We start from the raw sequence: 24,209 nt of genomic DNA, 5'->3' as shown, positions 1-24,209 counted from the left end.
TACCTGTGAATCCATAAATCTGATACTCTATACTCAGGAAAGTAAGGATGTATCAGATTTTGTCCTGAAAAATTAAGACTTGTGGTGGTCTCTTTTTCTCCACTTCCTTTGCTCTTTTAACATCATACCTCCTAAAAGGAAATATGATGAAGCATCTAATCTGAGGAACTCGCTCTTATCTAGAAGAAACAGTCCATCCCTCTTACCTTGTCGGACCCATAAGTGATTAAATTTCTGAAGAGGTAATTAGATGAAAAGATGTAATTGGTCCTATTTTCTTTCCGGTTAGCCACAGTGCAAAACCCCTTTTAGCAAAGTCTCTAAGAACCTTCTGAGAGCCCACTAGAGGAAGAAGAGGCGACAGTTGAGAAAGAGACTAAGATAATTGCTTCCCAGTGGAAAACTGATTTATGGGAATCCCACAGGTAATGGTCATTCACTGGAATTTGGGGGAGTATGTCACAGGATAACCAAAAGGATGCAATTACCTCTTTCCCCATAAATCTAATGATATTTTATCACTGCACAAGTTTCATGCTCTCCTCTGGGCACCACCACCCGCCCCCCCCCAAATTCCCCCACTGTTCTTTTACTTTCAAACGAAGAAAAATACGGTTATTTCCTATCAGGGAACGTTCACTAAGCAGTTCCAAGAAGGGGGTCTCAAGTGCAAAGCTTCCAGAGCCAGAATGCGTCTCCTACCTAGTAGATTTCCCATTGGAAGTTGTGTACTGCTTTCTCAAGGAAAGCAAGCTCAGGATGTGAAGAAACAAACAGGAAGGAGAAATCCACAAAAACACCTTCTTGCTTTCACCCACCCACTCAATGTTGTCCTTTCCTGGAGAAGGAACGAAAGGAAAAATATCCCCCTTGCCAGCCTGAACCAGGCTTCCGCTCCCTCCCACCTCGGCTGCCTTGTCCCCGTCACTGTTAATGAGCGTTGTAATTAATAGATCGCTCTCCTTGTCTCCAGGCTTGCACCCTGGGCTAAGCACTTTTCCTCAAGTCAACGTTTGAAAGAAAGCGGGTCGGCACTGACTTACAGCAGCCCTGCGAATTCCTTTTAATTTAAAGCACTTACCCCACCACTTCACTTATTACCTTATAATTACTGGACTGCTCGCACATACATTATGATCTTAGACTAGAGTTAGAAGTTATTAGGGTACTAAAACACGGTTGCTCCCCTTTCCTCTCTCCGGCACTGAATTTCTCACAGTGATGACAATTAACTCTTTCGCCATCTGCCTGTGAGGCACCATTTTTTAATCTTTTTTTTTTCTTTTTCCTGAAGAGAGTTGCTTTGAGCTGCTTAATCATAAAACAGATTATGCTTTCTTCAGGTCCTCTTCTCTATCTCTTTTTTTGATTGTCTGTGTTCAATTTTATACCAATTTTTTCTTTCTTTGAGCTTTTTTCTCATGGACTTCTAAAATGAGCAGAACTCTTCACTGAAGAACAAGGGCAGGAATCACCTTCCTATTCATGGAAGTGTTATTTGCAAAGTCACCAAATGTTTATAGGTCAAATGCATGTTGTTAATAAGGTCTTTGAAAAATTGGGTATCTCCAGCCAGCCGTTTCCTGGAAAATCTCAGTCCCTAACTTTGCAATTATCTGGATGGAAGCAAGAAAATTCACAAAGTTCATGTAGTCAGGGAAGCCTTGGGACCGTGGCAATCTCTCTTCCTACACAAGTCTGGCCACTGCAGCTGTAAATGAAAGTGAACAAGCTGGATTTGCGCTGTAGGTTTTACAGGTTTCTTCTCAGACATGAACCGCTTCCTTCATGAACCCTTTCTGCCCAGTGGAAATAATAATAGAGCTGCCATTTATCAAGTGCTTACTAGGCATCAAGCACTGACCTGAGTACTTTACAAATATTTCCTCATTTAATCCCCAAGACGGTCTTGTGAGGGAGGTATGACCCTTTAGACAACAGACCCTCAGCTATTATACAATTTCCTGAAAGTCATACACTTCGGAAGTGGAAAAATCGAGATTTGAACTCAGGGCTGACTCCAAAATCCACTGCAGAAATGTCTTCAAGCCAGCAAAGAGTCTTTCAAGGTGTTCGCTGACTTTTTAAAAAATAGCCAAGCAGGGAGAGGTAGCGATGGCACATACAGAGGCTCTATGCCATCCATGCTCACCCCTGAGTGCAAAGGTGGCTGAAGGAGCCACCACCACCTTGGCGACAGGCCTGCCCTGTTGAGTCACCCTTCTCAGAGTTTGGAGTGACACCAAAACCGAAGCTGAAAGAACACAGTTGTCTCCTAATTACTACTTAGCTCATTACACTGAACATTTCCTAGACACCATTACATTATACCCTAAAACTACAGCGGGTCTTAATTCTCTCCCTCTCTGTCTCTGAAATTCTACAGCTCTATTATTCAAGCCTGAAATATTCACAACTATCTATAAATTCAATTGTCAGCTGGTGGGTTTTATTCTAGACTTCACTTCAATCTAAAATTAGAGGCACTAAAATTCACATTAACTCTAAGAGGAATGTAGTGAATAAGACTTTATTTCAAAAGAACACCTTTTTGTCAGAAAGAACCATTTTCAAGATGATGGCTTTATCTGGAGCCAAAGAGAATAAGCCCGATTCCACATTGTGCTGTTAACGCAGAAATTTTAGGTCACATTGGATTAATAAAAATCTAAATTTAGTTAAGAATTATGAATAGAAATAACATGTGTTGGAAAAATGTGGGAAATATTTATTTTAAAGCCTACGTAGAGTTGCTTTTATTATTTCAAGAGAAGTGATGGGAGGCACAAGGGAAAAAGAGAAGTAACTTTCTCAAAATCTTTTCTGAGTATACACCCTGAGAATAAACTGGAGAGAGAAATAACCATGTCAAGAATAACATTTAGTTTCTGTATAAGAAACAAAATTTGAGGGCTGTAACAGCCTTCTAGAAGCCAGGGACATTTTAGCGCTTTAGAAAGCATTTTCAACACAGTCTGAGATACAATCTTCAGTATTCTATGTAAATCCTATATATGTTCTATCATATATCTTATATTGTTGTTGTTTAGTTGTTAAGTCGTGTCTGACTCTTCTGCGACCCCATGGACTGTAGCCCGCCAGGCTCCTCTGTCCATGGGATTTCCCAGGCAAGAATACTGGAATAGGTTGCCATTTCCTTCTCCGGGGGATCTTCCCAGACCAGGGATTGAAATCACATCTCCTGCATTGGCAGGCAGATTCTTTACCACTGGGCCACCAGGAAAGCCCTTATATTCTATATATGTTCTATTATATATATATACATATATAAAGTCTGATGATCATGCTTCAACATAGGAACTTCTTTTTAACTTTTTATTTTATATTGGAGTATAACCAATTAACAATGTTGTGATAGTTTCGCATGGACAGCAAAGGGACTCAGCCATACATATATATATATATCCATTCTCTTCCAACCGTCCCTCCCATCCAGGCTGCCACACAACACTGAGCAGAGTTCCCTGTACTATATAGTACGTCCTTGTTGGTCATCCATTTTAAATGAGTGTACCTGTCTGTCCCAAACTCCCTAACTATCTCTCCCCACCATTCTTCCCCTCAAGCTACTGTAAGTTCTCTAGGTCAGTGAATCTGTTTTCTGTTTGTAAATAACATAGGAACTTCGTGCCCAGCCTTGCCTAAGGGGCAGCAAGAGTAAAATTTATCTTCGGTGTTAGATACTAGTCATCAAGCAAATAAAGCTCCCTGGTTGCTGGACTATATAAAAACGCAATTTTAGAAAGTTAATTAGTTGTGTGTATAGATGTGCATGTAAAGGGAGAATGTGAGTGAAGAAAAAAAAAAGGATCAGTTAAAGTTGCTGCTGTAGGGGAAAACCAGATAATCTGTAATTAATATCCCATATATACTATAATTATCAAGCTTGATTTGAGAGATGCTACCTAGATCCAGGTAAGTGTGTGATTGTGAGTGAACTACCGTGACTTTCTGGGCAATGTATAAGTGTCCAGCGCGGTCTGGATTTCCCAGAAGGGACTTAAGCCTATGTTCCCTAGGCTTATATATAATTATATGTTATTAAACCTTTCACCAAAATAGAAGTTCTTACCAAGCAGCTGCCTTTCACCTTTTGAATTTTATACCAAACTCGAGTTCTTTGCTATTTTATTTCCCTCCTCAAATATGGTGCATCAATGCAACACATGTGTACAGGTCTTCTTTGACTTTTCTGATTGTAAAACAAAGGCAAGATTTTTTAAAACTTTTATCATATCTATTCCAATGATTCTCCATTGGAGAAGGCAATGGCAACCCACTCCAGTCCTCATGCCTGGAAAATCCCATGGACGGAGGAGCCTGGTGGGCTGCAGTCCATGGGGTCGCTAGGAGTCGGACACGACTGAGCGACTTCACTTTCACTTTTCACTTTCATGCCTTGGAGAAGGAAATGGCAACCCACTCCAGTACTCTTGCCTGGAAAATCCCAGGGACGGGGTAGCCTGGTGGGCGGCCGTCTCTGGGGTCGCACAGAGTCGGACATGACTGAAGCGACTTAGCAGCAGCAGCATTCCAGTGACAGACACCTTAATAGCTAAATCAATGACAACAACTATTTTCTTTTCTTCCTTGTCATCCTTAAGGGCCCCAAAATACCCATCATTATAGATTCCAAACATTTCATCAATATATCTCCCAAATTTTTATGTATCAACAATGATGCCAGCAAACCTGCAAGTTTACAAATAAGAAGAGAGAGAGAAGAAGACAGAGGCTGTGTCTTTTCTGGTGGTTCAGTGGTTAAAGAATCCACTTCCAATGCAGGGGGCATGGGTTCAACCCTGATCGGGGACCTAAGGACCTACCTGCTGTGTGGGGTGGCCAAAAAAAATCCTTAATTCTCTCACTGAGTCAGAGAATTTCAGGGTTGAAAAGCAAGGTGCTCAAGTCCTATCACTCATCACTTACCTATTCAAAAGGGGAACAAATCTCTAAGAACTGGTCAATTTTCTAACAGATGAAATCACCTGATTGAATATTTCAGTATTTTTCTTTCAAAAAATAAGCAGCTTTTATTAGCCTATAGGTTTGGGGTTTTGCTTTTATGCTTTCAGAAGAAAACCTCCAAGACTAAGGCTGCAGATCCCAGAGGCCCAGGCTTCAAAGCCCGTAACCCCAGCAGCTCCCATGGCAGAGTCTGAGTTACAACTTCAAGCACGCCACTTTACAATGAGCTTTTTTTTTTTCCCTCCCTGCTTCAATTAATTGTACTCTCGTAAAGTGGCAAAATGTGAATCACTTAGTAACAAAATGGGCACCAGCTGCTATTGTCAGAGAATGATGATGCTGAAGAAAGAGAAAGCAACGGAATGAAGTGTCATGTCAGAAATCAACGGTGCAACGTGTGATTTGAGAAAACATGACTACTTTACAGAGACAGGGTGTCATTATGGCATCACAGTAATACGCTGCTTTGACAACTGCTGGGTCTAACATATCATCATTGCATTAAGGTACACTGGCTTAGTTGGGGAAGGAAGACAGAGGATTTTTTCTTTTAATAAGAAATAACTCCAGGTCTGCCTGGTTAACCTAACAGAAGGAGATCATTAATTGTAAAGAAAGAACTGTACATCATGATTCACACGCTCAGGAAGATTAAAACATGTGCGCATGTACGCACACACACACACACAGATATCATTTTACGTCTTCTTTAATAAACGCTGAGGTCCATCTAACGCAAGAAACATCTGCTTAACAGAATCACAAGGATGTAGTGGCCAGTTCTTGATTGACTGAACAAGTAACTTGTGCATTTAGTCTAAAAGACTCTGTGCAAGTAATACCAGTGTGAAATGGCCAAGGTAAAAACCTTTTCAAGTTCCAGAACAGCAATGTCACGTCCCTCTCCAACTGTCCTATTTTGATTTTGCCCCAGTGCTATTTTATTTTTCTCCTATTCAGCTGGTCACCGAAATTAAATTTTACAATGGTTAAATAAATAAAAGACTCATTGCAATTTACTCTGTCAAGAACAACAGTAACCAAACAGCTCCTCACAAAGCTGGTGCTTGAGTCACTGACAGATGTAGCTAAGCTGTATGAGAACCAGGGGCTAGCTCCTTCAAACGACAAATCAGAGCATCTATCTAAGCCGAACACTTTGCTAATTCTATCAAAGGCTTTACCAAGCAAAGAAATTTAGGACAAAAAAGGAGACCTGCAACTCATTTCTGGTGAGTTGTTGAAAGGAACACACCCAAGAATATAACTTTTTGTGTGAGCGTGTGTGTGGGTGTTCAGTCACTCAGTCATGTCCGACTCTTTGAGACCCCCTGGACTGCAGCCCGCCAGGCTCCTCTGCCCATGGAATTTCTCAAGCAAGAATACTGGAGTGGGTTGCCATTTCCTCCTCTGGGGGATCTTCCCGACCCAGGGATCGAATCCACATCTCCTGAATCTCCTGCATTGCAGGTGGATTCTTTACTGCTGAGCCATCAGGAAGCCCTTATATAACTTTATACCTAGGGCTGAACTATGACCGGGAAGGACTTCGTTGAAACGCTATCTGCTTTTAGGAATGCAGAGTTCAGTGATCTTTTCTTATTCACTTTTCCTCTGAAACTAGGTCTGTCAACTATCCTGGTATAGTCACTGAAATGCCACGTCCTAGGACTCCCTCCATCCCAGACAAACCAGGATGGTTGGCCATCCAATTGGATGTAGAGAAACACCTATAAAACCCTGTGCCTCTCCTTCTGCTGTTGTACCTAAAACAAAAGAAGGGAAATGGATTATATTCCTTTTTGGTAGAGAGAAATGGAGCAATAACACTAGGGGTGTTCTAAGTGTATGGGTCAGGAAGTGCCAGCATCCCTATCTTACTATGTCATACCAGCCAGAGGTCACTGCCCATCGCCATGTACTATTTTGGATGTAGGAAATCCCAACTGCTTCCATTTGTATTGCCAGGTGATTTCTGATGCTTCCTGGTTGATAAACTTTATTAATGGGAAAAGAAACGGTTCTGTGATATCACAGTATGTTGCTCATTATGGTTGTTGACAGTTTCTGTATTTAAGGATTCGATCTGATGCAGAGGTGCTTAGTAGTGTAATTCATCCTTAGCTTGTTTTCCTGGACCTATTTCAATCTGGGGGTGAGCATCTCTCGTTTATAGCTCTAAATACAGTAAGTGAGCTACTGGCAAATCAATAAAACTGTTAAATGCATAATAATGCAGGGTAATTGCATACATGATGTTTTGCATTATTAACTGTCTGAGCTTTTCTTTAATATAATGGGCACTCATGTAATATAGAGCAGCTATAAGTCTATAAAATACACACAGTTTATACGAACCGTGATTCTGCTTAAAACTCTGGCTAATCACTCACATCGGCTTTGAAGGAAGACTTCTCCTCCACTGCCAAGTCCAAATCAATTCTTATGACATTACTTTATAACTAACATGATATTTAACTGATGATGGCTATTAGCTATTATACACATTGCCTTCAAGGACTGAACAGTAGGGGGAAAATACCACTTAGTTTAAACAAACTTCTGCCATGTAATCAATATTATTGAGGCAAATTAAGTGTCTTAACAAGTGTGTATATTTGCCCTAATGCAGCTTAATTAACTATATCCTCACACTGCCTAAGTCCTGGTCACCTATGGATGTCAGAAGACAAGAAATGTCTAGTCAGAAACTCAGATGCACAACAGATGCAAAACAAGCATTTTTATCTCCAGTCTCTAAGAAGACTTCTTTCTTTACACATGTTACTCTCCTGGGACCCCAAGTCAGAGGACAGGAGGGCTTTAGAATTGTATACCCTGTGTCTTGATGTAGAAAATGCCCAAGTGTTGACCAGACTGCTATCCCCAGGCTAGAGTGAAACAGCCCTGGGGACAAGATGGGGACCACTACCAGAAAAAAAAGAAAAACAAAAAAACCCTAAGATAAATCATCAAAATGAAGCTTAGGATATATGCTGAATGTAACATTTATTCGGTCTTAGAGATTTACTACGCTACGAGCAGACCTCCTCTGCAGTAAGCTTTCTAGAGAAAGGAAATTGTCTCCTCCTTCTACAAATCTCCGGTCTTTCAAACAGAAATATGGATCAATAAAGTTTGCTTGTGTTCAGACAATTCCGTTTTCAAGCAGTCAAGGAGTACACCGAAAAGAAAAAGCGGACACAGCAGTGGCAGGGACTGACAGCTAAATGAAGACTTTCTCACAGCATCTCACTAGAGGAGAAATAAACAGACATTGAACTCATAGAAAGTCTATACACTGATCTTTACAAATTACAATCGAATATAGATGCTTTACACACACACTGCAGTGATGGAGTTCACAAATCAAATCCAGGTCAATGAGAGAGCTCAGGCTGTCTCAATCTCCCTTTCTTATTCTCTTTGCTACACTGGAACAGGAAATAAGAATGCTATCAGGAGTTGATGTAAGGATACTGAGATCATAGTACTGATGTCACCCTTTACTCATTAAGAATATGTTTTGCAAAAGCGATTACAATGACCAATAAGCCAGCTGCCTCCATAGAGATAGGCCAGTTCCTTTGAAGTGGAACTCTGCAACATCCCCGCAAACCAGGTGAATCACAGTAGTGAGAAAGCCTGGATGCTGAGAAGGAATCATTGTTGAAATAAACGTTGCTTCGAATATACAGGAACATTTCTGTATTAGAGGGAGAGTCATAGTACCACTGCAGATAATAAACCACATCTTTTCCTGTTGGACAGCAGTTAAACTATACTTATACTTTTAACTTAATAGCTTAGTCTGCAGTAGTTAACATCTGGATGCAAAAGCAGCTGGTCTGGGGTGATGTATGAGAGTAGAGGTTACCATGATATTCTGTTGGTATCAGGTATTGTTCAGCTGAAGTAGGAGAGTGGGGGGAGGGATGGGAGAGGGGAAATCAGCTAATTATTAATTCTAAGACTCCTTCCTCTGTATTCATTTTTTTTTAAAGCATGTCATTGAGCTAGCTGCCTGAAGAGAAGGTGAAGCTTAAAGACCCAAGCCACTATTTGCAAGCAAGGAAAAATAACATAGATACACACATACATTTAATTCAAGCCATAGAAATGACGAAGGATTTGTTCTGTAGCAGAATGGATTTTGTAAAAGGGATTATGCAGCAGTGAGACACCATCCAGCAAAGCCAATGGAAGCCACCAAGGGGCCAGGATTTCAGATTGGAAGGACTCACTTGTGGTTTGTCAGTCAAAGATCCAAAGACAAACATGCAGAGAAAAGTTTCTAAAATCTTCTCAGTTCTGGAAAACTGATTCAAAAATGTAGGACACCAGAGTTCCCACACTTTGTCTGTTTCTCTCATTTCTCAGGAAACCCTGCCTTCTTACAGGGCTGCAGGGAGAGGGAGTGTGGTTCCAGCTGGGGATCTGGGGCTGAGTGACCTAAGGCAGGCCGCTAAGGCACTCTGATCCTCTATCTTCTTTCTTACTTGTCAAATAGGAGGATGTGCCAAAGTGCTTTCTAAAATAACTCCTGCCATTTAAAATACAGACATATATACGTATACATTTTACTCAAATAAAACCCACACTGGCTTGTGACTCAGATGAGACCTGAGAGCAACGGCTACTGCATGAAAGTGCACTTCCCAAACTTCTGTTTGTTTCCTTGACTGCTACTGCACTCAGCCACTGTCGAGGATCAGGGCAGTGCCTGCATGTGCTGTGTGTGTGTGCTGTAAGAGAAAGAAAAAGTACCCCAACAACTTGCAGTGCATGTTTGTGTGTGCGTGTGTGTGTGTGCTGTAGGAGAAAGAAAAAGTACTCCAACAACTTGCAGTGCATGTGTGTGTATGCATGTGTATGTGTGTGTGTGTGCGCGCTATAGGAGAAAGAAAAAGTACTCCAACAACTTGCTACATAACAATGCAACTGCAGCAATGACATTCAACTGAGTAATCCTTCCCAGTGGGTGACAAAGGGACAAATAGATCCATGATCATTTGCGGGAATCCGGGGAGCAAGAATCTTGTTTTGTTTTTTTTTTTTTCCTAGAAATGGTTCTCTTTTTGCTCATTACGTTTTTGGTAGGAGGCGTTGGCGGAAAGGGCAATTCCCTGCAATCAGTGTTTAAGTGAATGTTTGTCCCAGTGTGTGACACCACGCTGTCAGCAAGCAGCGGGGAGTCCTTGAGTTGTTACTACATTTGATTTGACTGCCAGTAGGAAGCTTCATTTCTACCAACTGTTAGCTGCTCGCTCAAAGAATCTTCTCTTCATTTCAAGAGTGATTTTTTTTTCCCCCTTTCTTCTATTTTCTTTTCCTTGATAGGTCATGAGTCCAAACTTGCACGTGGACAGAGGCAACTCTAGTTCTTGTCTCCAAAGCTGGTCAGACCTGAGGGTCTGGTTGTAAAGAGTCTAGCCAGCATGTTCAGAATTTCGTGTCTCTCATTTAGATGCTCTGCACTTTAATTCAGATTTCCTAGATCATCATAAGGTCAACACAGATGCAAACTGGTTTGGCCACATTGTGGACACATGTTTTTACTTGGTGGGGTTTATTTTAGTTGATGGAGCAGACATTTCTGCAGCTCTTATCAACCAAAAAAAAAAGCCTTGTCACTCACCTTTTCCTGCAATTTGGTTCAACTATCTGCTGTTTTGGTGACTGCTTCTGACACCTCTACAATTTTTCTGATCTGATAACTTTACTACTTTCCATGAAAGCATCTCTCGTCTCAAATAATGATTCTGATAATTAGGATTCTCAAACAGTGCCTCTGACAAGAACTTCTGACAGTGAAAAGCATCTTTAGAAACAACAAAAGCATATGATGAGTAAAAATGGTGGGGAGAAAAAAAGAGAAGGAAAAATTCCTCAGAGATACGATGAAAACTCAGGCTGAATGGAAAAGTAATTAACACGGAAGAGCTAAAACTGTAATTAAGAAAAATTTCATTACAGGGAGGCAGGTGAGTCCGCTTTTCTGAACATGACAAGGGGCTGTGTTAAAATAAAATAGAGGCAGGTTTCGGGGAGTGGAGCAGGAAAGCCATGTCTTTAACCAGATCAAATTCTCGAAATTGGCTGTCAAGACAGGATTGTTGTGATTTATACCCGTCTATCAAGTGCCCGAATGGAGAGACAGAGAGAAGAGAAACAAGCTGCTGTCGCTTCCATTCGCAAAGAACCTTTAATTTCCACAGCACCATCTGTTACCAAATCTAATTCACATTCCCCCTTAATCTGGTTTAGTTCCATAATACTAATTCTTTTCCAACCCTTAGGAACACAAACCACCAAAAAAAAAAAAAAAAAAAAAATGGCTTTGGTTGTTGGTGAATGAGAAATTGAATATTATAGAGTTAAGGTGTAAAGGCTCGGTGGCTTAAATGAATCATGCTCTTCTCCATTAAAATGTCTTCCTGGTAAAGGGATTTGTTTTCAGCCAATGCAGAGATATGAAATTGTTCACATTTAGGGAAAAAAAATAATACTGATATAAAAGTAGGCCGGGGACATGAAAGGAGAGGTTGTCATAAAATACAATTGTTGTCAAGTTTAGTCACTTTCAGAACTGGCTATAAAATCACTTTGTCATGGTTTTCACATAGAGAAAGCCTGAAATTGTACTTTTGTTAAGGAAACTGAGAGTGATGTATATAATCAGAAAAAGTAGAGAAGGCTGGGCTAGGGGTGGGCGGAAACCTGAAGGGAAACCTAAGGAAATGAAAATGGAAAAAAGTTATATATAATTTAAAATAAAGAGATGTATATGGGTAAACGCATGTCCAACTCCTCCAATCTGGTTTGGTTAGCACAGATTTTTGATTTAACATCACTTCTGCTCTTAGCCAATATAATAACTGGCATTCACGAAAATGAAAGCTATGGAGCTATAAAATTATAAAGTGCTTTCTGCATCAGAGAAAGATTAAACTATCCTAAGTAAAGACTTAGTGCTAACTGTATTTTACTGCTTTCTGTGAAAATTTGTTATCTCTAAAGGGAATACTACATAAAGATCCACAGGTGAACTTTACAAAATGAGAAGAGACATTGTCTGAATCCTGGGGTGAGAAGTGTTGATTACACATTTAGTCAACTGGCTCACTACCTCATTCTTCTATGAACGTTAGAAGAATTGTCCTTTTGTTCTCTAATCCATTCACTCAGAAGACTAGCTGGTCTATGTCGTATCAACCACTCAGTAAATCACTAGAGAGGTTATGATCAAAATATTTTCATGACAGACATAACTGTAAACCAATAAATACATGTTTTTTTAAAAAAAACACCTTAACATGTAACATCGATCACTGAACTGGTAGTATCTTCATACTTGATTTAAAAGATACCTTAAATCTGTTACATAAAGATGCATTTTTTAGGAAAGATTCTCTCACTTTACTGATAACGTCTTCTGATTAACTAAGTAGATATTTTCAATTACTAGCAATAAGAGCCTGCTTTTTAAGAAATGTGGTAGATTATAGAAGAAGATAAATCGTTCATGACATTGTAACAAACAAGAAAAGTGGAGATGAGAATAAATAAGCTTATATATGCACATGCATGCACACACACACACACACATATATATCGCCTATAGAAACACCAATGGATGTCATATATACATATAAGTGATTAGAGATTATAAAAATGGTATAATAGAAAATAACACTTAATATTTTCAATATTCATTAAGGAATATGCTAATTCTGATATCCCTAAATTATACAGAGTAATTTGTATTGTATAAGTTTTAGAGTTTCTGAATGAGTGAAGTTGCTCAGTCGTGTCCGACTCTTTGCCACCCCATGGACTGTAGCCCTCCAGGTTCCTCTGTCCATGGGATTTTCCAGGCAAGAGTACTGGAGTGGGTTGCCATTTCCTTCTCCAGGGGATCTTCCCGACCCAGGGATCAAACCCAGGCCTCAGCATTGTAGGCAGACGCTTTACCCTCTGAGCCACCAGGGAAGCTTAGAGTTTCTATTACAACTGAAAAAGAAATTTTTGGTTTCTTCACATTCATAGGAATTCACAAGACCAACACTAAATGCTGGTGAGGATGTGAAGCAACTGGAACTCACATACATTGCTGGCAGGGTACAAAATGGTATGACAGTTCTGGAAAAATAGTTTGGAAGTTTCTAATAAAGTTAAACATACACTTACCACATCACAAGAATTCATTCTTAGATACTTACTGTCTAGTACCAATAGAGGTTATCTATTTATCAATAGAAGTTTCTGTTGATTCTTATGCCTTGTTGTTGTTATTTAGCCACTAAGTTGTATCCAACCCTTTTGCAACCCCATGGACTATAGCCCTCCAGGTTCCTCTGTCCATGGGATTTCCCAGGCAAGAATACTGTACTGGGTTGCCATTTCCTTTTCCGGAGGATCTTCCCAACGTAGGGTTCAAACCTGCGTCTCCTGCATGGGCAGGTGAATTCTTTACTACTGAGCTACCTGGGAAGCCCCAAGTCTTAAACAGGCAGACTTAGAAAAGTCTTCATCAACACCTACCTGTACTTTTGATTTATATATAAGAACCTAGTGAGTCAGGGAAGTGAGACAGACAGATGACTTATTTAAGGACATTAAGAATTATGAGGTAGAAATTAGTCCAAATTCCAGGTTTCCAACTCTGAGGCCAGATCTTTTTCTAACCTATGAACAGGACAAAGGATGAAATCAAGATTAGGCCCATAACTTGTGGACATAGAGCGGGAAGAAAAGGGTGGGACAAATTGAGAGAGTAGTATTGATGTATATACACTACCGGGCTTCCTCGATGGCTCAATGGATAAAGAATCTGCCTGCGATGCAGGAGACACAGGCTCCATCCCTGGGTCAGGAAGGTCCCCTGGAGGAGGAAATGGCAATCCACTCCAGTATTCTTGCCTGGAGAATCTTATGGACAGAGGGGCCTGGCAGGCTACAGTCCATAGGGTTGCAAAGAGTTGGACACGGCTGAGTGACCAAGCACATACATAGCTGATTTATGTTTTTGTACAGCAGAAACTAACACAACACTGTAAAGCAATTATCCTTCCTCCAACTTAAAAAAAAAGAAATACAAAAAGAAATGAGGCCTATAATAAATAAGATTCTATTGATCTGAACAGTAAATACCTCTTCATATTTTATTTTTTAAAAACTTATGAAATATTTTTTTACTGTAAACACCAAACAATTCTGTGCATCCATGTGCACATTTGGGAAGTAAAGAAAGCTAACCTGAGTTCACTCCTCATTGTCTTCCTCCAAAACAGGGCCCACGACAAAATGGCTTATGCAAATAGGCAAAATTTGAGCAGTGATATGGTCATGTGTCATTGTAAGTAACTCATGGTTGGCTTTTGAACATTTTTGGTTGATTTTTTGACATTTTACTTAATTTTCAGATATTTATTTATTTATTTGGCTGCATGGTCTTAGTTGCAGCATATGGGATCTGCAATCTTCGCTGCGGCCTGCAGGATTTTCAGTTACAGCATGTGGGACCTAGTTCTCTGACCAGCACCTCTACGCTGAGAGTGCAGCGTCTTAACCAGTAGATCACTGGAGAAGTCCCCTTGATGTGTTTTTGCAACAAGGAAGACTATGGGACACAGAATAAGGAAACATTAAGGATTTAAAACGTGGAAATCAGAAAAAGAGGGGGAGTCATCTGATTTTTAAAAATATCTTCTAGATTATCAGTATAAACACAGTAAAAAAATAAATAAATAAAAGAGTTGGGTGAATAAGTGCAATATATAAAACCGGAGTAGTTAAAATCATGTATTTCAAAAGAAACGCCTAATTCTATGAAGCTTTCAGGAAAGAAAACTTGCACAGCGACTTAAATCAATTTAAAAATGATTTCAACACCAATTTACCAGATGCTCCTCAAGTAGGAAGATGGGGGATGATGTTCCTTAACGGGAAGGAAAATAAATCACCATACACATTTCTTCCCTTCTTTAACTTACATATACATGAAGGTTACAACATTCAGTACTTAGCCAAGAAGAGACGACATGATTGTACAGCGAATTCATGTTTTCCTGAAAAGAGGTTTCTGCAAAATAATAAAACTGTGTGACATAAATAAATAAATGAAACTGTACATTCCTGAAGATGAATTCAGCCAGGTTTATCTGTCAATGGCTCCATACACACCCTGAAGGTCGACAATCCTCTTCCACCCCAAATCTCACTTCTCCTCACCTTGTACCTCTTACACAAAACGCTTTGTTGTTTTTGTTTAGTTGCAAAGTCCTGTCCGACTCTTTTGGACTATAGCCTTCCAGGCTCCTCTGTCTATGGAATTTCCCAGATAAGAACACTGGAATGGGTTGTCATTTCCTTCTCCAGGGGATCCTCTCAAACCAGGGATCAAACCGGTACCTCCTATACTGCAGACAGATTCTTGACCGCTGAGCCACTACAGATCCTCCATGCAATGCTTATTGACTTGTAATTCTTCCTACCAACCAGCTTTCCCTTTTCCCTGGAATGCATTTCTCCTTTCCTTTGCTCCAACATCTGGTCAGCTCCGATTCATTAATAAAACTTCTACTGAGTTATCACATCTCCAAGAAGTCTTCCCAACACCACTAGATATTCCCATAATTCCACCAGCCTATTTCTACAACTGCACTTAACACATTGTCTTTCCTGTGGATACTTATGTTTCCATCCCTCCACTTGAGGAGGACTGTACACTGATTTCTCTTCCTAAATTTAACACTGTGCCTGGGCTAGTGAATGAATGTACAAAACGTGAATTCACATCTGCAAAAAGTAGTGGACTTTAAATGTTGGGTTAAAATTTTTTTTTTTTAATTAGAGTGTTGTTCACATAATCTCAAGAATCTGTGAGATAAACATTAAACATAGAAAATCTATTTTTCTATCTCCTTAGGTCAAAGTAAACCCCTTAAGAGATCTGATTGAAACTGAACAACCTACAGGATGAACTAGTAAATGATTATAAGAGTTTTAATTAGATACCTTGGTTTTGAGTTCATCAACATTGTTATTCCTTAGTGCCAAACTGTGAGTGCTGACATGTTATCTACAAACCTCAGTTACTGAATCTGTTAAATGGGAGCTATATCTCATAGTACAGGAAGTGTAAATAATTGTTTGCAAAGATGGTATTGAGTTCAGAAGGACATCAATGAGTAAGAAGAGAAAGGCCATTTTAGGATGAAGGAAGATGATCCAGAAGTGCAGGGGAGGCTCAGAGAATGAAGGAAGGAGTGATTCTGCAGAACGAGATAGGGGATCTGGAGTCTGCTACAGATTCAGAAAGTAGGTTGGCCAGACTGTGTAAGGTTTGAAATACTATGGTATGCAGATTAGATGCCATTTTATAGGTGATGGAAAGCTACTAAAGATTTCTAAGGAGAAAAGACATAACCAATTTTGTGCTTTTATTAAACACAGTTTTGACTGCAGCAATGTCCATGTACTCACTCATTCAGCTCTACTGTGTTTCAGGCATATCACCTGATAAAACAAAGAGACCAGATCTCTGAACTCACAGTGTTTAAGCGTTTAAAGGCCAACTTCGGAAGCTATTCTATCCAGCCAGATAAAGGATGAGAAGAACCTGAAGTGAAATGGTAGCAAAGGCAATGAAAAAAAGAGGAGGCAGACATTATAAGCATCATGAAAAGACTTTTCTCCACCTCCAGTGATCCATAAATAATACATGAGAATCGATCCAGCTAAAATGATTTTAACAAAGTATATATATCTATATATATATATATATATATTTAATAAAGTAAGCTCCAATAATTTGGCCACCCGATGTGAAGAGCTGACTCACTGGAAAAGACCCTGATGCTGGGAAAGACTGAGGGCAGGAGGAGAAGGAGGTGACAGAGGATGAAATGGTTGGATGGCATCACTGACCAATGGACATGACTTTGAGCAAACTCTGGGGGACTGTGACGGACAGGGAAGCCTGGCGTGCTGCAGTTCACAGGTGGACATGACTTAGCGACTGAAAAAGAACGTAAAAACAAATGTACATCTTGTGATGGAACTGTTCTTTATCTTGACTGTGGTGGTGGTCAGAGGAACCTACATTTACAATAAAATCACACAGAACTAAACACATGCACTCACACACACAAGCACAAATGAGTGTACACTGTGGGATCTAAAGTCAGTAAACTCTTTCAGGATCAGCCTCCTGGTTGTGATCTTGTACTATAAATGAAGGAGGTTACCACGGAAAAAATCTGGGTGAATATATAGTATTTTTCTGTATTATTTCTTACAACTGCATGTGAGTCTACAAATACAGCAAAGTAAAAAGGTTTTTTGTTTTTTTTAATTATCATCTTTCTTGAAGAAGTGGATTATAGTGCATTTGACTTTGTATCCTTGGCTCTTTGTATGATGCTGAGCTCATATTAACTACTTAATGAATATGTCACTTAATATGTTTGTTGAATAAATAAATAAACTGCGAGGCACGATGTTAACTAAAGGCATCATTATTCTTTATAAATGTTGTTATAAACCTCATCACATAAGTTCTATGTCTGGCTTATATTTATCTGACATTACTTGAAATACCAAACTTTCGACACTAAATATCAGGTAGTCAAGGTCATGAAGCTTATGGCACAGATGGTCCTCCATTCTACCACTTCTCAGAGAGTATGGTCAGCTCTCAAGATAATAGTCTTAAGAAATATTAATATTATTTCATATATCCCAATAAGATATCAGGATTTTTTTTTCCTTTTAACAGTGAGAAAAGAAGCTATAATCACACAATGATTCTCGAGACAAACTTGTATGACAAGCGTGTTCTCTGTTTTACAGATGAGGAAACAGTATTGTGATAGAACTGGAACTTGAACTTGAAATTTCTATGTCTAAATTATGTCCTCTGAGCTACAAAATGCTGAGCCACAAAGATTTAATAACAATACTTTATACCAGCCAATTAAGCATGTCAACTATAGTCACACATATAACTACTATCTTCTAAAGATTTTAGTTTTCAATACTTTTTCTTAAACAACTGCATACTCAGTTAAGTGCTATGATGTATCGTGATGACTATATGAATACACAATAACAAAAATGGGGCCAAAATAAAACAAAAAGAAAAAAAAGTAGCTTATCCCCTTAAACGTCTAACAACAAAGGATAATAATTTTGAAAAATCAAAATTACTTGGCAACTTAGAAAATACTAGATTATTTACACCACAGAAAGGAAAAGCTGCTGCTGCTGCTGCTGCTGAGTTGCTTCAGTTGTGTCCGACTCTGTGCGACCCCACAGATGGAAGCCCACCAGGCTCCCCCATCCCTGGGATTCTCCAGGCAAGAACACTGGAGTGGGTTGCCATTTCCTTCTCCAGTGCATGAAAGTGAAAAGTGAAAGTGAAGTCGCTCAGTCGCGTCTGACTCTTAGCGACCCCACGGACTGCAGCCTACCAGGCTCCTCTGTCCATGGGATTTTCCAGGCGAGAGTACTGGAGTGGGGTGCCATTGCCTTCTCCGAAGGAAAAGCTAAAAGATGACTATTCTTTAACTGAAACAGATTTAGAGCCTTCTAATAAGGAGAAATTAAATTATTTCACAGCATGAAAAACCAGAGCTAGATAGTAGGTAGAACTTCCAGACCAATTAGCTTTTGTCATTAATATCAAAACACATAATTAATATACATTAATTAATTTTGTGTCTCAGCTATCTATTAATTAAAATGCAGGTATTAATTAATGCTCACACTATCTAATGCAGAAATGTTGAGACACAAAAAGAAAATAGATATGAAAATCTTTGAAGAGTTTAAGTGTTATGCAAATCCAAAGTGTTACTACAAATCTGTGAGACAAAATATTTTAATCTTTGCAATAATCATATCAGAACATTAAGCTACACCTTACTTTTGAAATATAAATCCACACCTACCTGGGGTTGTCACAAGAAAACTAGTCAGCCTTTGGGATTTGTTATAAATTACATTTGTTTAAACACTTTGATAACACATTCTAACTTGTACTGACTTTTCACCAACATTAGCTCACACTATCACCCAAAATGATCTCCTTAACTTCTCAGTACTTGAGATGAAGGGGGAATGCTAGATGTTTACAGGAAAGCTTTAAAGGAACCAGTTTACAAACCTTTAGTATCTGTTATGTGCCGAGAATGATGTGGACACTGAAGAATAATGAAGTCTTTTTCCAAAGGAAAATGTGATGTGCTTCAGAAGTCTACATATCCATGCTAAGAATGCAGGCTGCGTGAAAGTTGTGCGAGAAAATACTGAGGTTTAGAACACCAACCTCCCCCAGCCCCTCTACCTACCATCAGATTCCATGTGGATAACACCTAATCTAACACAGGTCAGGGGAAAAATTCAGATTAGACATAAATTCTGAAACTGCTTAACTACATGAGGCCATCTTAGCTATTAACCAAAAGAATAAAACAAGAAAGTGTGGATAAAGCTACAGTGATCACTTTGGGGGAGAAAAAAGGTGACACCTACCACTAGAGGCATAGTCTTCATGCAAGAACCATGAGGAATATCTCTCTGGAGTGACTTTAACAACACACGGTATCAGTCACAATGGCTGTCAACCTCAGCAGCCTCTGAGACACCCTCTCAAAGACCCAAGCCCCTGCCTCCTCTGTTTGCTGCTAACGTGTGGCTCTCCTATGACAGCCCACCTGTCCACTTTCCAGAAGGCAAGCAGACAAGGCAGGAACATTCCTTGTTCTTATCCAAAGTCCAGGAAGGAATATTGAGGGAAAACAGGAAGAGGGGAAAATTAGTGCTGTTCATCTCATAAAAGACTTGACCACTGTTACCAAGTAGCTGAATGGGCTGCGCAGGGGCTTTGGAACGCAGTGTTATTGGTGTGCACGCCTGCGTGCATGTGTGACAGCAGCCGTGGCTGTGGAAAGCGGGCCTGGCGGAGCCCAGCCACGCGGGGACAGGCACTGGCAGTGATGTGGCTACACTCAATATGCCAGCAAATTTGGAAAACTCAGCAGTGGCCACAGGACTGGAAAAGGTCAGTTTTCATTCCAATCCCAAAGAAAGGCAATGCCAAAGAATGTTCAAACTACCGCACAATTGCACTTATCTCACACGCTGGCAAAGTAATGCTCAGAATTCTCCAAGTGAGGCTTCGACAGTACATGTACCGAGAACTTCCTGATGTTCAAGTTGGATTTAGAAAAGGCAGAGAAACCACAGATCAAATTGCCAACATCCACTGGATCATTGAAAAAGCAAGAGAGTTCCAGAAAAACATCTACTTCTGCTTTATTGACTATGCCAAAGCCTTTGACTGTGTGGATCACAATAAACTGTGGAAAATTCTGAAAGAGATGGGAACATCAGACCACCTCACCTGCCTCCTGAGAAATCTGTATGCAGATCAAGAAGCAACAGTCAGAACCAGACACAGAACAACAGACTGGTTCCATACTGGGAAAGGACTATGTCAGGCTGTATATTGTCACCCTGCTTATATAACTAACACACAGAGTACATCATGTGAAATGCCGGGCTGGGATGAAGCACAAGTTGGAATCAAGATTGCTGGCAGAAGTATCAATAACCTCAGATATGCAGATGATACCACCCTTATGGCAGAAAGCGAAGAAGAATTAAAGATATTCTTGATGAAAATGAAAGAGAAGAGTGAAAAAGCTGGCTTAAAACTCAACATTCAAAAAAACGAAGATCATGGCATCCAGTCACATCACTTCATGGCAAATAGATGGGGAAACAATGGAAACAATGAGAGACTTTATTTTCTTGGGCCCCCAAATCACTGCAGATGGTGACTGCAGCCATGAAATTAAAAAACACTTACTCCCTGGAAAGAAAACTATAACCAACCTAGACAGCATATTAAAAAGCAGAGACATTACTTTGCCAACAATGGTCCATCTAGTCAAAGCTATGGTTTTTCCAGTGGTCATGTATGGATGTGAGAGTTGGACTATAAAGAAAGCTGAGCGCCAAAGAATTGTTGCTTTTGAACTGTGGTGTTGGAGAAGACTTTTGAGAGTCCCTTGGACTGCAAGGAGATCCAGCCAGTCAATCCTAAAGGAAATCAGTCCTGACTATTCATTGGAAGGACTGATGCTGAAGCTGAAACTACAATACTTTGGCCACCTGATGCAAAGAACTGACTCATGTGAAAAGACCCTGATGCTGGGAAAGATTGAAGGCAGGAGGAGAAGGGGATGACAGAGGATGAGATGGTTGGATGGCATCACTGACTCGATGGATATGAGTTTGAGCAAGCTCTGAGAGTTGTTGACAGACAGGGAAGCCTGGTGTACTGCAGTCCATGGGGTCACAAAGAGTCAGACATGACTGAGCAACTGAACTGATCTAGTAGCTAGGCTTCACTGGTGGTTCAGTGGTGAAAAAAAAAAAAGATTCACCTGGCCATGCAGGAGACACAGCTTCAATCCCTGGGTTGGGAAGATCCCCAGGAGGAAGAAATGGCAACCACTCTAGTATCCTTGCCTGGGAAATCTCATGAACAGAAGAGCCCGACAGGCTATGGCCCATGGGGTCACAAAAGAGTGAGACATGACTTAGCAACTAAACACAACAACCTAGTAGCTAACTAGTTAGATATACACAATTTCAAGTCTCCTCCTGGAGCATCTACATCCACATGTGAACTCCACAGTCATATCTAATGGAAATGAGCAGGTTTACTTACAGTAAGTGATGGTCAGTTACAGGCATGAATTTTACAGACAGGGAAACTAGGATCCACAGTGACAAATAAAATTGGATGGCAGGGAGATCAAAGAAACAGGAGATGGAGTAAGGAGCTTGGTGTTATCACTTCGGAACTTCTATAGGAGCAATGGGATAATATCTCTCTCCCATTCCTAAGGGACCAAAGATTCTGTGACAGAGGGAATTGACACTTAGATAAAATGGATCTCTTGAGAAATGGTCATTCCTGTCCTAGCCTGCCTCAACATGTCCATATTTCTCCCTAGTCTCCAAAATTCAGCTGACAGATTATCAAGCTCAGATAATAACACTGACTGATGTTGGGAACTTTATTCATTCATCCATCTTTCTATCCACAGAACCTCACAAAGCTGAAAGCTGCATGCTGAGGTCACAGCCAGCACATGAGTAAGGTTATCTGCTTATTTACCTGCACCGCTGTATCAAATATGCTGTCAAATTTAAGCTAGACTGTCTACTAAAATATCAGCAGCAGAAAACCCAAATAATGATGGCTGAATGATGGCGTGTGATTGGTTGACTATATTGAGCACAGGGTGGTTGTTACCCTAGTCCTTTTATTAAATATGAAAGTCAAAGATTTATGTTATGGGTGATGAGGGCAAGAATGCTGTAAAAGTGAGAAAATATGGCAACAGTATGCTGTACATCACCAATGGGATAATTATTTATCTAAAAAGTTGGCATTCTTAGACTTCCAACATGCAGCGTATGAAATTCATATATTCAAAGGAGACATCATAATAACCTGCCGGCTGGTCGTGATGGATATGTTTTTAATCCAAATGACCACAATCTTCAGTCTGCCTGTCATGGAGGGCCAGGAAAAAATGGAATTTTCCTTTCATAACTCTTGATGTTGAAAGAAGAAAAACCTGGAAGCATGATAAGTGGCTCATTCCAATGGACAAATGGACACAGTGCTGAGAGAAGGAGCGTGAATAAAAGTCATTGTTCCTGAACTAATGCCATTTTCACTTGTTACACCAAGAAAACGGAGCAAAGGATGGTGTCTGCCTCCTTCCTTCCTAGAAAGCACAAGTTCAAACTGCAACAAAAGCTGGAAAATCTTCAACATGGTGTGGATTCATTTACAAATTACCTCTTGCTGGAGAAAGTCGGGGGCAGGCTGGGATAATATTTGTCTATTAACTAAAACTTATTGTACAAACACAGCAAGAAGAGTTGATGCTGGAGTGCTTTATTGACTCGAAAGCCTCGCCTATGGATTTCCTCCTTTGAGGTTTAGAGGAATTCCTATTTCTCATTTACAGGCTATCAGAAAAGGTATATGACCTGTATTTTTTAATTTATATAAATCCACTCAGTCAATCAGCCTGGTCTGAAATTTAATGGATGTATCAGTCATTGTTGGTCCAGGGAGAGAGCAGGCATCAGCATCCACCATTCCATCTCTCTTCTTACATTACCTCCCCCTCCTTTTTTGCTTTTTTAACCTCCCCAGCTCAGATGTCTCCCCTAACTTCAAGCAAGGAATCTTTCAAAACTGTTGTTTTTAAAGGGAGAAATCCAAGTAAATATAAACCGACGGAAATACAGGAAGACCCTTTGGCTAATTCGGTTTTTAAAAATCTTCATTTCTCCCATCCACGTGATGGCAATTTTATTACATATTCAGCAAATTTACAGGAACGAGATGTTCCCCTGACAAATTAATCACTTTCCAAGCATTTTATCATATAAATAAAATATCACCACAGGAGAGTAAAATCATCAGCTCAACCAGTTGGTTTAACCCTTCCTTAGAAAACTGGCCTGAAATAGATTAAGGACCACCTCCGAGACACACAGACACAAACACACACTCCTTCACTTACTCTTAAAACCATGAGTGCGGCAATCAGACTACTTGTAACAAGGTTTTCAGGGACTTGGAATTTCAGAAGCCAGGTTGCAATGTTTAAAACAGAGATACTTATACCTCTGCTTTTTAAATTTTGTTTTTGGCTGCACCGCATGGCATGTGACATCTTTAGTTCCCCAGCCAGGACTGGACCCATGCCTCCTGCATTGCAAACCCTGAGTCCCCCCTAACCACAGGGGAGGGGAAGTTTGCTCCCCTCTCCTGCTTTTTAAAAGATAGGGGAAACTGAAGACAAAAGGACCTCTACTATGCTAGAATTTATCTTTTCTTTTTCATAGTTTTATTTCAACATTTCTCCTAAATAATCATCATTAAATACTACGTCCTATTCTTACCCTACCATTCTAGGCAGGGAAGAAAAAATACAAGGTGCTAGGTTTCTGTCTTTACTTCGCTTTCCCCTCTGCTAATTTCAGAAAGTGAATCCAGCAATTATAAGTAGTAGGGGATTGATAAGGAGTTCACACATGCAGGAGAAATAGCTTCAATTCAAGCTTCCCTGACTAATCCTTATTATGACTCATTTTGACTTCAGAATTTGTCGGTT

The 24,209-nt window shown here is 40.0% G+C and overlaps 1 protein-coding gene across 15 annotated transcripts in view; it reads right to left on the bottom strand.

Annotated features, from left to right (window-relative positions):
- Positions 1 to 24,209, bottom strand: part of ESRRG (estrogen related receptor gamma) — a 682,819-nt gene that overhangs the window by 194,108 nt on the left and 464,502 nt on the right. The gene's annotated exons all lie outside the window — the stretch shown is intronic.

The sequence above is a fragment of the Giraffa tippelskirchi genome, chromosome 5 (genome assembly GCF_054371585.1).
Source record: "Giraffa tippelskirchi isolate mGirTip1 chromosome 5, T2T-mGirTip1v1.2.pri, whole genome shotgun sequence".
Classification (NCBI taxonomy): Eukaryota; Metazoa; Chordata; class Mammalia; order Artiodactyla; family Giraffidae; genus Giraffa; species Giraffa tippelskirchi.
Note: the sequence above shows the minus strand (reverse complement) of the source record. Positions and strands in the feature narration are given on the sequence as shown.